At 44.6% G+C, this 11,447-nt stretch overlaps 1 pseudogene; it reads right to left on the bottom strand.

Moving 5' to 3' along the window:
• Window positions 1-8,376: 8,376 nt before the first annotated feature.
• LOC119297580 lies at window positions 8,377-9,820 on the bottom strand (annotated as a pseudogene).
• Between the last annotated feature and the right edge of the window lie 1,627 nt (window positions 9,821-11,447).

The raw sequence follows: 11,447 nt of genomic DNA, 5'->3' as shown, positions 1-11,447 counted from the left end.
TAATTTCATCTCAAGCTCCGTCACTGCAGGTGAGATTGGAAGGCTATGTTGCAAGCTAGTGACAATAAGGTCGGTGTGGTAGCAAGAACCAATTCCATGGTGGTGGCAATGATGCACTCATCAAACGCTACGCAAAAAAGAAAAAAACGCTAATGTGTTGGTATGCTCTATCCTTAATAACCGAGGTAACTTAATAAGTCGGATAGGGCCAAGGTTGGACAATGTAATCCTCGAAGCGGTGGTAGTAGGTCATGCTATCACAAGGACGCATTGCCCACTTATTAGTTTCACAACGCATATATTATTACCTTTTTTTGAAATGGAGGAGGACCTCCGGCCTCTGCATTTGAACGATGCATGCAGCCACTTTATTAATTATTCACACAAGACCTTAAAAAGTCATACAACAGTAAGATTAAAGCCACCGTCTAGGCAACATATGTCGCTACTCCTATCCAGTTGATGTAGAGATGCTGATAGTCTGGGCCTAATACCAAACATACCTCGCAGCCAAACCTAACATCTAAGACCTGAGGTCCCAATCAGGATGCCTGCCGGGTATGGGGCACCCACCAGTCCGGCGCACTCCTCAACCAGGACGCCTGCCGGGTATGAGGCCGCCGCAGCCACCTGCCACCAATCCATCTTCAGTGATGTACTGTTGCATCTATCTTGCCCGCTCTAGCTGTCGTCGACACCACCACGACGCCAGACAATGCCACCATCCTACGCTCGTCCATCCTCACACGCCCACCGGCGAGACCCCACTGCTCCATGCCGCCGAGACCCGCCGTCGTCAACGCGAGAGAAGGCACGCCACACCATCTCACGCCTCTTCCATCCGGCGCCGCTCCACAAACGATGCCCCCAATATGGAACACGACACCCGCAGCGCCACCATCGTCCGATCCAGTGATCTTAGGATTTCTCCCGGAGCGGCACAAGCAGGTTGACGATAGTTGCTTGACGATGCCTTCATCAAGGTAACGACGTAGACGCCGCCATCGCCCGCCATGACCGGAGTCGGCTCGGATTTCACCGGCGACTATGTCTCCCCAACTAGCCGCCGGTGCTAATAGTGGGATCCAAGATCCATCACTACCAGCCTGGTCAACCGCCTTCGATGGAGAAAGCAGCCACCACCACCATGCCCGGGCCAAGAGACCCGGACGTCCTCGTGCCGCGAAGAGTACCAAAGGGGGATCTCCTCTTGCCGTTGTCGAGATGAGGCGCAGCTGCAGTGGATCTCGATCTAAACCCCTCGGGCCCAGATCAGATCTCATCGCAGCCAAAATCTCATCCGCCAAACGACCACCGAAGATCTCCTGGCCACCGCCAACCCGCTGCACACTGCCGTTGGAGGAGGGAGATGGACGCTGCTGCCCCCACGCGTTACCGCCGGCCGAGGACTGCGCCGCCGCCGCCTCACCTCAGGGGCTTCGCCCCGCGGCGTCCTCAGCGACAGCGGCGGTAGTGGGAGGCGATGGAGGGGAAGGGCTGAGGGCGGTGTGGACGGGGACTCCCCGGGGGCGGCGCGGCGCCGCCACCTCAGGGGAGAGAGGTCGGGGTGAGAGCCTCGGGGAGAGGATCTACAGAGTCTCCAATTACTTACCGGTGCATTGTTGTTCTATCTAATTATAATCCAAATGTGTGTACATAGCTGCAAGTGAAACCTTCCCTCTAGCCTATTTTCTTTATTGTTATATAAAACGGAAATGATTTGCAATCACAAAGGCTTAGAGAAATTTTGTTGCGAAGCTTAATCATTTGCTGGATTCGAGAAATCTTAGGTCGTACAAAGAAGAAGGCTATTACTACATCCAAAACTGAATCGGAGGTAATCAGTCATCCCCAAGCGCTGCATAAGTAAACTTGGTAGACCAGCAATATCAAGCCATTGAAGCCCGATGAGATGGCCCAAACATACCCTCCCCCCCAACCCATTTCTTCGCTCATGTTGGCTATGGTCAACAGAAACACTATTCGTTTGTTTTTCATGGTTTAGTTGAGGAAGATGTCCCGTCGGCTCATCTTTTCTTTTCTTTTCATTTGTTTTCCACATCTGTTTTGATTTCTCTTATAGATCTTTCCCAAGGACATCTCTTCCTAATTGTGCGAGCTATGAGATTTTCTGAATGCTAGCAGTTAACTTTTTCATCTGAATAATTTAATTTAGTTTTCCCCTCTATTTTAGTATTTTCAATGCTAATTACCACATTAAACAACTTTTCATCCGTAGCATCGAATTTCACAAAAGTTTTGTTGGTCTTTACCCCCTTCTAAAGTATTTTAAGCTGAGGATTGCTCCTATAGCAATTCTTGTGTCGGACAAAGCGCTGGTAGAGTTATATCTTCGTTTCGTCCTCGCCCTAAACCCTAAACCCTAGATGTTTTTTTGACTCTAGTGTAGTGTTAAAAATCGTCTTACGGGATGGAGGGAGTAGAATTCACTCTAATTTAAAACCCTGAATTGTCATTTGGCATCTGTACTTTTTGATATTTATATATCGCTAATCGTGGCCTCCGTTTGACTTGTCTCTGATCCTTCTGTCGTGATAGCGGCAAAAACTCTGTTCCAAAACAGGGCACGAATTGGGTGTAAAGCAGAAATGAAGTTGTATTATGGGCTCAGATGGGCCTCAGTCTTCTGACAGCCCACTGCGCGGACGCGTTGCCGTTGCTTACTCAGGCCCATTGCGGTCTACTGCGCCTAGCCCTCATCATCCTCAACCCCTCTGGCTCTTCCTCCTTTCGTCCAGCCAGCCACCGAAAACCCCACTCAGAAAGACAAAATCAACCAATGCCGGCTGCGTCCGGAGATGGGTCCTGCAAGGCGCGCGAGCTTGAAGGCGGCGGCTGCTTCGTCCTCCATCGGGCAGCGGCAGATCTGGCCGATTCCGACGCGTTGGCCTCCCGATCTGAGTTCCTCGCCTGCAAGCACTGGCCATGGCGCCGCCGCGTGTGCGGGAGCTGGGGGAGATGTACGAGCTCGTGGAGGAGGTCCTGATCCGCATCCCGCCGGACGACCCCGCGGGCCTCATCCGCGCCTCCCTCGTCTGCAAGGCTTGGTGCGGCCTCGTCTCCGGCCACGCCTTTCGCAGCCACTACCGCGTCTTCCACAAAACACCTCCCATCCTAGGCTTCCTACAGAGCTGGGAGGAGGAAGGCCAGCGCTTCGTCCCCACCACAAAATTCCGTCCCCGCAATTGCAAGCCGTTGGACAGTTCTGTGCTCGATTGCCGCCATGGCCGCGTTCTTCTTATGTGTTACTACGATGGGTATGCGGATGCGGATGAGAATGAGGAGGAAGATTATTACGAGGAATATGAAGCGATGGTAGTCTGGGACCCCTTGTCTGGGAGACGAACTAAGTTGCACAATCCTGACATCTTCAACCCCCTCATCAACGGGACAAACTATTCGGCCACGATGCTCTGCGCGGCAGATGGCTGCAACCACGACGCCTGCAACTTGGCCCCATTTTTGGTGGCTTTTGTTGTCCTTGACTACAAAGTGACCGAAAGAAGGCCGTGTGGGCGTCTGTATACTCATCAGAGACCCAGGAGTGGACCTCACCGGCCTCTATTCACGTCGGCTCCGTTGGAACACTTGGAGCCGGTATGGTGAGAATCAAGATGGCAACGGAGATGAAACCCATCGGGTTTTGCCTTCCCAAACCCATCCCCACGAGAAAATCGTAAACCCGTTTCCGTCTCCGTCACCGTGCGTGGAGCTAGTTTTTCACCCGTCCCCTAAACCCATCGGGTTTTCTAAACCCACGGAGAACCCGCGGGGAAATCGACATATATAAGGAAACATAGAACCAACAAAGAATAATATTTTGACAACAAAACGATACCACATTTCAGCAATATAGATAATCAGATTTCAGCAACAAACAGGAGCATATTTCAGCCATACATGGTTAAACAAGATGTCCAATTACACAAGTTCTAAAATATAATTCTTGATTCACAAATCAAAAGCACAAATAAGATGAAATAGTCCAATACATAAGTTTTGAAATAGAATTCATAGTTCACAAGTCACTTTAAAGTAGGAATCATCATAGCATCTTTCACATCTCCAAGCCTCTAAAAGACTATCTTCAAAGCTTCCAAATCCAAATCAAAGTGCCAAGTCCTAGAGAAGATCAAAATACGCTCAAGCTTGGTAAAAAAATGTATTTTGCCGGATTTGCCGGGTTTCAGGTCCGGGGACTACCGAAATGGGTGCAAACCCATGAAACGTGTCGGGTTGTATAATGTGCCCAACAACAGCCTTGCGGGGATGAAAAGCCGCCCATCCCCGTCCCCTAATAGGGTAAAAACCCGCGGGGACGCGGGTTTCGGGACCCCATTGCCATCTTGAGATGGGAAGGCCTGGTGTCCTCGTTGGACAAGCGCTCCACTTCCTCATTGATCGTTATGAGGGGGACGGTTGTATTATCAAGTATGACTTGGGTAGTCATCGCCTATCACTCTGTGTGTGTTTATGCGAAACCCTCTCCTCATTTTGTCAGAAGACGGTAGGCTAGGGGTTGTAGACTTAGACGAGCATGGGCTATGCCATATGTGGTCGGTGGAGGTGAGCGTTGATGGAGTAGCGTCATGGATCAAACTCAGAGAAATGGACTTCGGGATGCTTCTCCCCCTTGGCAATACCAGGAGCTCAGATTCTTTATGGCTTGTTGGCTGTGTGGAGGGCACTGATATCCTTGTTGTGGCCACAGATATTGGTGCATTCACAATTGATCTCAAGTCCTTGAGATCAAGGAAGTTGTCGAGTAAGCCGTTCGAGGACATATGCTGATATGCGTGGCTGATAGGTTTGAGAGTTTCTTTCTCTACACGAGCTTCAACAATCCACCTGGTATATATGTTTACTCTAACCTCTTTTTAATTATCATATATGGTTTTTATGATGTGTTTTATTCACCACCAATGCTAAGTTTCCTTAAGAAAATCGCCAAGTTGCATAAATAAATTCTCATCCTAGTGACTCATCCTCTGAAACTGTTTCCTTCATTCAGCGGTGGCAGGTGTTATGGAGGTGGCCAAAGAAAGCCAGATCAGCCAGTGAAGTAGGTCATGGCGATGCGACAGTTTGAATCGAGAGTAAGTCATAGAAGCATGGAAGTTCAGTTTGATCTTTTGGTGCTGATTTCCATTTTGAGTCTTATCCTATGTTTGATATGGGAGTCTTTAGTCTTAGCTATGATATCTCGCTAATTTGTAAGTTGCTTAGCTTGCTCTTCTTTGCGTGGCATATCAAGCTGTACAATCAGAAACCAGGATAAGAATGGCCGTAAAATTGAGGAGTGTGTGTGTGTGCTGTTGTGTTTGTTCTAGTTCAGTTTTGCTGGAACATATAGTTCAGTTTTCCTGCTTGGCAAGAAAACTGCAGTATATCCGGCCACAGTACATGAGCCTGCCCACCTCAAGGGGCACCGATCCGTATAATGGATAGCTCTTTGATAAGAATGTCAACGAGAAATAGAAATAGAAATGTTTGAGGGGAAATGGTGCTTGTTTGGATGAACTTGCCTGCATTGTCACTGTAACACCTTTAGCATCCACACAAAATGCAAGAAACAGGCCCTTGCATATCTGAACAAATACATAAGCAATTTCCACAATGGAGGTCATTCTCTCGAGAAGCATTCTTCGGAAGAACTATGTGAGAGATATCACAGTATCCATGTTTGCATCGGTGGAATAACTGACAGGATAGTTGGCACTTTTCAAGAAAAATGGAGCTTACACTTCACTGTCTCCATTCTTGTAGATCGATGGGACATGCTTCATCCAACGTACAGTTTTAGAGGTTGGTTTTGATGCTTAGGAAATAGAAGAACTAATTAAATACGGAGTAGAAAACAATGTTTTACCTGACAAAGACACTGTTTATCTCTAGTTGCCTAGATGGTATTTTGAGCTAGGTCCCAAGACCCCTTTTGCTATAAAAAACTGACAGACACAAGAAACCCATTCACTTCTCATCATTACTGAGGCGAGCTATATTTGTATGTACTAACCACCGTATTGATGAATAATCTTTGTGTCTGCAGGAAGAACTTGGTCTTGAGTATGATGAAGATGTCGATGTGAACTTCCAACCGTACAGTGAAATGATGGGAGTCTTAACAAAAGGAGAGAAGTTTCTCGCTGAGGACGTAGTCATTGGAGTATCTCAGATCAGATGTATGTCACATCAGTTTTATCAGCCGAACTGCTCCACGGTTTTGGTAGTTTCTTAGGCAGCGCGTTTGTTGTAGTTTGTCCAGACAGATGGTGTTGTTCCACTGATGATAACATATCTGCTCAGAGAACTCTAGCTGGTAGCTTCAGTAGCAGTTTATCTGAGGTTTGCAGAATGTTTTCAACTAGGTGTGTGATATAACTTCTTCGCCATCTTAAATTATACATCAAGGCGTCTTATTACTGACAACACCAGCTTATGGTTTTTCCTCTCTGTTTGGTGGAAAATCAGAATCATATTAATATTTACTTTCCCATTTCTCTATTTACATCACATACACAAAATTTAATAATGAAAAAGCGAAAGGCATGCTTTACCTGACAAAGACATAAGCAACCCGTTCGGTTTTCCTCATTAGTCAGGCTAGCTATATGCGTGCAATCTAGCATATCCACTCCGGCCGGTATAAACTAGAATAAAATAACTTGACGAATAAAAACTCGAATATACCCAAGTACCTACCAAATCGAAGATAAATGAAAACTGATATGGGTGAACCATGAAACGGTGTTTATATCAACTTATAAGTTTAAATCAAGAATACTTTTTAAATTCGGGTGGTAAGGGTTACACCCCCCCCCCCCCTCCCAAATCAACCGCTCTCTCCCCCGGCTCGTGCGGTACACCCATTAGAAATTCCATTGAAGCAGTACCGAGAATATTTATCGAAAGCTCTATCCTGGTTCTTTTCTGGGATTAATTCGTGAGGCGGAATCTCCAATCTAGCCAATGTATGTGAGATGATAGCTTCATTACTTTGTTTTCAAAGCTACAGTTGTGTGATTTAGTTTTAAATTGAAGATTTTTCATTTTAATTTAAAAATATAATGTTATTTAGTTGAAAATTTTCAGCTGTTACTTGGAAGCACAAGTTTATAGAGTTCTAATTCTCTTTTGAAAGCAAGTTTAGTGAACTGGAAGTTAGTAGCTGTAATAAGTTGGGAGCTCTGGTTAAAAATAAAATAAAATACATTTTAAAATGTTCACGTAATTTCGTAACTGTTCACTTATTAATGTTAATTATATACATATATGAAATTTTGTATTATAAATAATTACAAATAAATTATATAAACAAAATATTTGTACAAATAATTTCAAAAAGTACTTATATATTTAAATATATGCTCATATAAGTCTAACAGTGTTCAAAATTTTAATAAAAATATTCATGATTTTAGAAAAAATAATGCTGCTTTAAAATGTTATTTTAATAAAAGTTTGTATGTTTCCTAAAAATATATATTATAAAGAATAATGAATAAAAAATATGTATGAATAAATAAATATTAGCCTAGTGTCCCACAAGAGTGCCGATCCTCAAATGAATATTATCTAAATTATACTCCCTCCGATCCATATTACTTGTCGCCCAAACATCTAACACTGAAATATGTCTAAATACATACATTTCAGCAACAAGCAATATGGATCGGAGAGAGTACAAATATTTTCTTAATTATATAAATATGTTTTATAATAATACATGACTTTTAAAAACATGGAAAATTTTGATTTAACTTATTTTTATGTATATTATTTAGAACGCACAAATAATCTAACTTGAATTTTATTACTATGATAATTTATATCCTTTTTAAAATTTTCTAAAAAAAGACTAACTTGTGGAAAATGGGTCGGGCCGACTGCAACCAATTATTATATTTCATAGATTAATTATATGGATGTAATTAAAGTTAACAAGTGATTTTTTTCTGAAATTACACGAACATTTCTGAAATTCATTTTATTTTTATGTATGTATTTATAAGGTATGATTATAATGTACATACAGAAAGATTAATTATCATTTATAGGCATGAAACGTTCACTGTTAAGTGGCAGGCTTTCATTTTGAATGAAATTCTTATTCACTATTTCACTCCATAAGGATATAAAGAAGCTGTATCCATATTAGACAACAAACGGCAATGGTTGGGATGGCTACGCACGCTCGCAAAAATATAGAGGGTCACACAAAAAGAAAAACAGCCCCAAGCCTCGCTTGGCGCCTAGTCATCCTTGATTTCGTATCCGACCGTGATTAGCACTGTATTACCACGCCCACTAGTTCGATATGTACCGCAAGTTTTAGTATTAAAGTGACCATTTCAATCAAGTTGAAGTACCAATGATGTAGTTGACTCTTTATTTTATTCCAGGGAGGTGATCATATATGAGGTACATCGATCAACTCCTATTCACATTACACTTATGCGAGTGGGAGAGGAACATCATGCACTCACTCCCTACTGCAAATTATTTAGTTGTTTGCAACCACTGCACGCGCCTCTAGTTCGGCGTCAGCCTCAGCATTGATCCTGACATTGAGGAAGTCGACGGTGCGATCTCCCGCTGCAAATGCATCCCAATATCCATCGGCCAAGGTCTGGACCAGGCACTTCTTAAACATGGCCGGGTGCTTCTCATGAACCAGTACCCCCGGCGGCCCTATGATCCTCTCCGGCTCCGGCTGGTAGAACGTCGCCAGTGACAGCCTCTCCTTGTCGGCGCTCGTCACGACACGGTGCCATGGCGCCTTGAAGATTGCATTGCTGACGATCTGTATGCACAGAAATGAGAGTCTCGTTCATGATCAATGCAAATAATTGCATTTTTGGTCCATTGTAGAAGTCCTTAAGTAATTGTGTGTGTATATGCATACCTCCATGCCCTCGCCTACGACGACCAACAGGTCATTCCCGAGCACGGGGACATCAACCCAGTGGCCGTCCTTGAGCACCTGGAGGCTACCGACGTCCTTGTCCATGAGGAGCAGTGTGATGACGGAGTTGTCGATGTGTGGCTTCAGCCCGTTGACGAGGTCCGGCCGTGGGCAGGGAGGGTAGTAGGTGAACCTCGAGTATGACTTGAACCTCTCACCCACCATGTTGATGAAGAAGTTCTCCTCCTGATTCAGAAGCTTTGCCATGGCCTTCAGCACATCCATGGTCACCCTCCCACTCTCTAGGGTGTACTTGTGTAGGAGATCCCTGCAGATTATATATGATCTCCAATATAAATGCAAATAAAAAAGATTTTAAATCATTGAGGGCAACAATGATGTGTAGATCGGGTGCCTTAGATTTTGTGGCCAGAACTAGAGACGTCTCTCGTCCTTCGGCTGGAGCTGGAGCCAGAGCCGGTCACACCAGTCGAGGATCTGTTCGTCGGAGTCGATGCAGTCGATGCCGTACCCTTCATTCTGGAACTTGACACCGTCGATCACATTGCCGCACTTCTGCTTCTCCTCCAGCGGCAGGTGGAAGAACCTCCTCGTCGCCTCGAGGATATCATCGAGGAACTCCTTTGCCATGCCATGACCGGTCACCACAAAGAGGCCCCATGACTGCAGCGCAGAGCGAAGCTTGGCTGCCTCCTCAACATCATCGGGCATGGCCAGACGGCTCACGTCCACGATGGGGATCACCAGCTTGGCTTGCTGAGCGACAGTGGTCGAACGATTCTCCTCGCTTAGCACGTACCTGCTCGGCGGCGCCACAAGTCCAACATCCGCGGCCACCACCTGCACCAGCTTTCCCTGATCCCGATGAACCATCTTCACGCTAGAATAGGTCTTCTAAACCAAGTGAACGTACTCTTCTCTTTTGCGTTCTATATATATAGGCTTCAGGTGTGCGCCTATTTCAACGTTATGTATCTAGTATTTGGAGGCCACAGGGTTATCATATCCATACTAGCTAGATATAAATCAATATCTACATCCAACAGATCTCACCCGTCCACCCATGTTGATCCAACGGTCTATGTTGCTTTGAATCTTGGCGCTGAATTAATTGTCTTAGGTTTTTCGTATCTAGACAAATCTAAGACAATTAATTTAGGACGAAGGCAATATTATAGATATATATGTAGATATAGGTATGGACGAAGAAAGAGAGGAACCAAAACCTCATGTCCTTTTGAAGTGGTATTAATAGATATATAGATATAGATAGATAGCTAGATAGATAGATAGATAGATGTAGATAGAGATAGAGAGAAAGTCAATAAGACGTGGGGCGGTTGAGGTGTTTTTAGAGAAAAACCGGGGGAAGAAAAACCAGAGATGAGAGAGGAAATCAATAGTGGGAGGAGGGAGGGGACAATATAGGGATTTTTTTGTCATTTTAGACCACCCACTACGAACAGCCTAATAGGTAGTATCATATGTGAGTATCATGCATATGTTAGTGTACGATACCATCTCCGTAATGCGTAGTATCATAGATTAATATCTTAGATGATATTATTTATTGCCCAAGACACATACTGTTAGAATTATTGTGATTTAAACCATCTGTTATATCCAATAATTTCTAGGAAAATCCCATAGGCCCATGTGGCACGTTCATGCATGACAAGAAAGAAGTTAAAATATTTGCGCTAGTGGAAAATGAAACCGAATGGTGGTAAATGATGACATTCATCTCCTCATTGATGGCATCAATATTTTGGTTTCGGTTTCATTTCTTCATTAGTACATTGGTTTCTTCATACCGTGCGTGCTAGCATATTTTGTCATGCAAGAACTTGAAACGACTTGCCAACTAATGGGAGACGAAACTGACCACTTAATAGGATTTTTAGTGCGTCTGTTTCTCCTCCCCTTAATGAGAATTAGTGCGTCCATTTCAGTTTCATCTCGTTACTCCTATAAGAGGTCGCTCCTCTTCCCAACGAGACACAACTTTTCGCATTGTTCCAGAGCATTGTACCGCGTACCTCTTTCCCATCTCGCTTCCTGCGTGCACCGGAGAGTGAGACAGCAGGCCTCCGAACCCCCGCCTCTTGTGATCCGATACGGGAGAGGGGCGATCAGGTTTTTGGGGAGTGTCCTTACGCGACTGCTGGAGTCTTGTTCATCGTGGCTGCGAACGGCGACATCACTGACGACGAGTTCCCCAACGACGACTTCTTCCCCGACGTCAAGGACCTCTTCAGCGACATGACAATCTGGACATCTGCACCTTCTGCTACTGCGCCGTATGCCATCTTATCCTCACTGTTAGGGCTAGCATTTGGTTTATTGCTAATAGCAATTGACATGGATATGATGCATTTTGCTTATGATTTTGATTGCATGACTAGTCTCAATGAACTGTTGCTAGTTTCTAGTTTCATCAATATATTGCTATCCATGTTTTATCCATTATTTTTCTGGATTAAACTATACAGGAAAATGC

Source organism: Triticum dicoccoides, chromosome 5A, assembly GCF_002162155.2.
Source record: "Triticum dicoccoides isolate Atlit2015 ecotype Zavitan chromosome 5A, WEW_v2.0, whole genome shotgun sequence".
NCBI classification, from domain to species: Eukaryota; Viridiplantae; Streptophyta; class Magnoliopsida; order Poales; family Poaceae; genus Triticum; species Triticum dicoccoides.
This window is presented reverse-complemented; position numbering and strand designations above follow the sequence as displayed.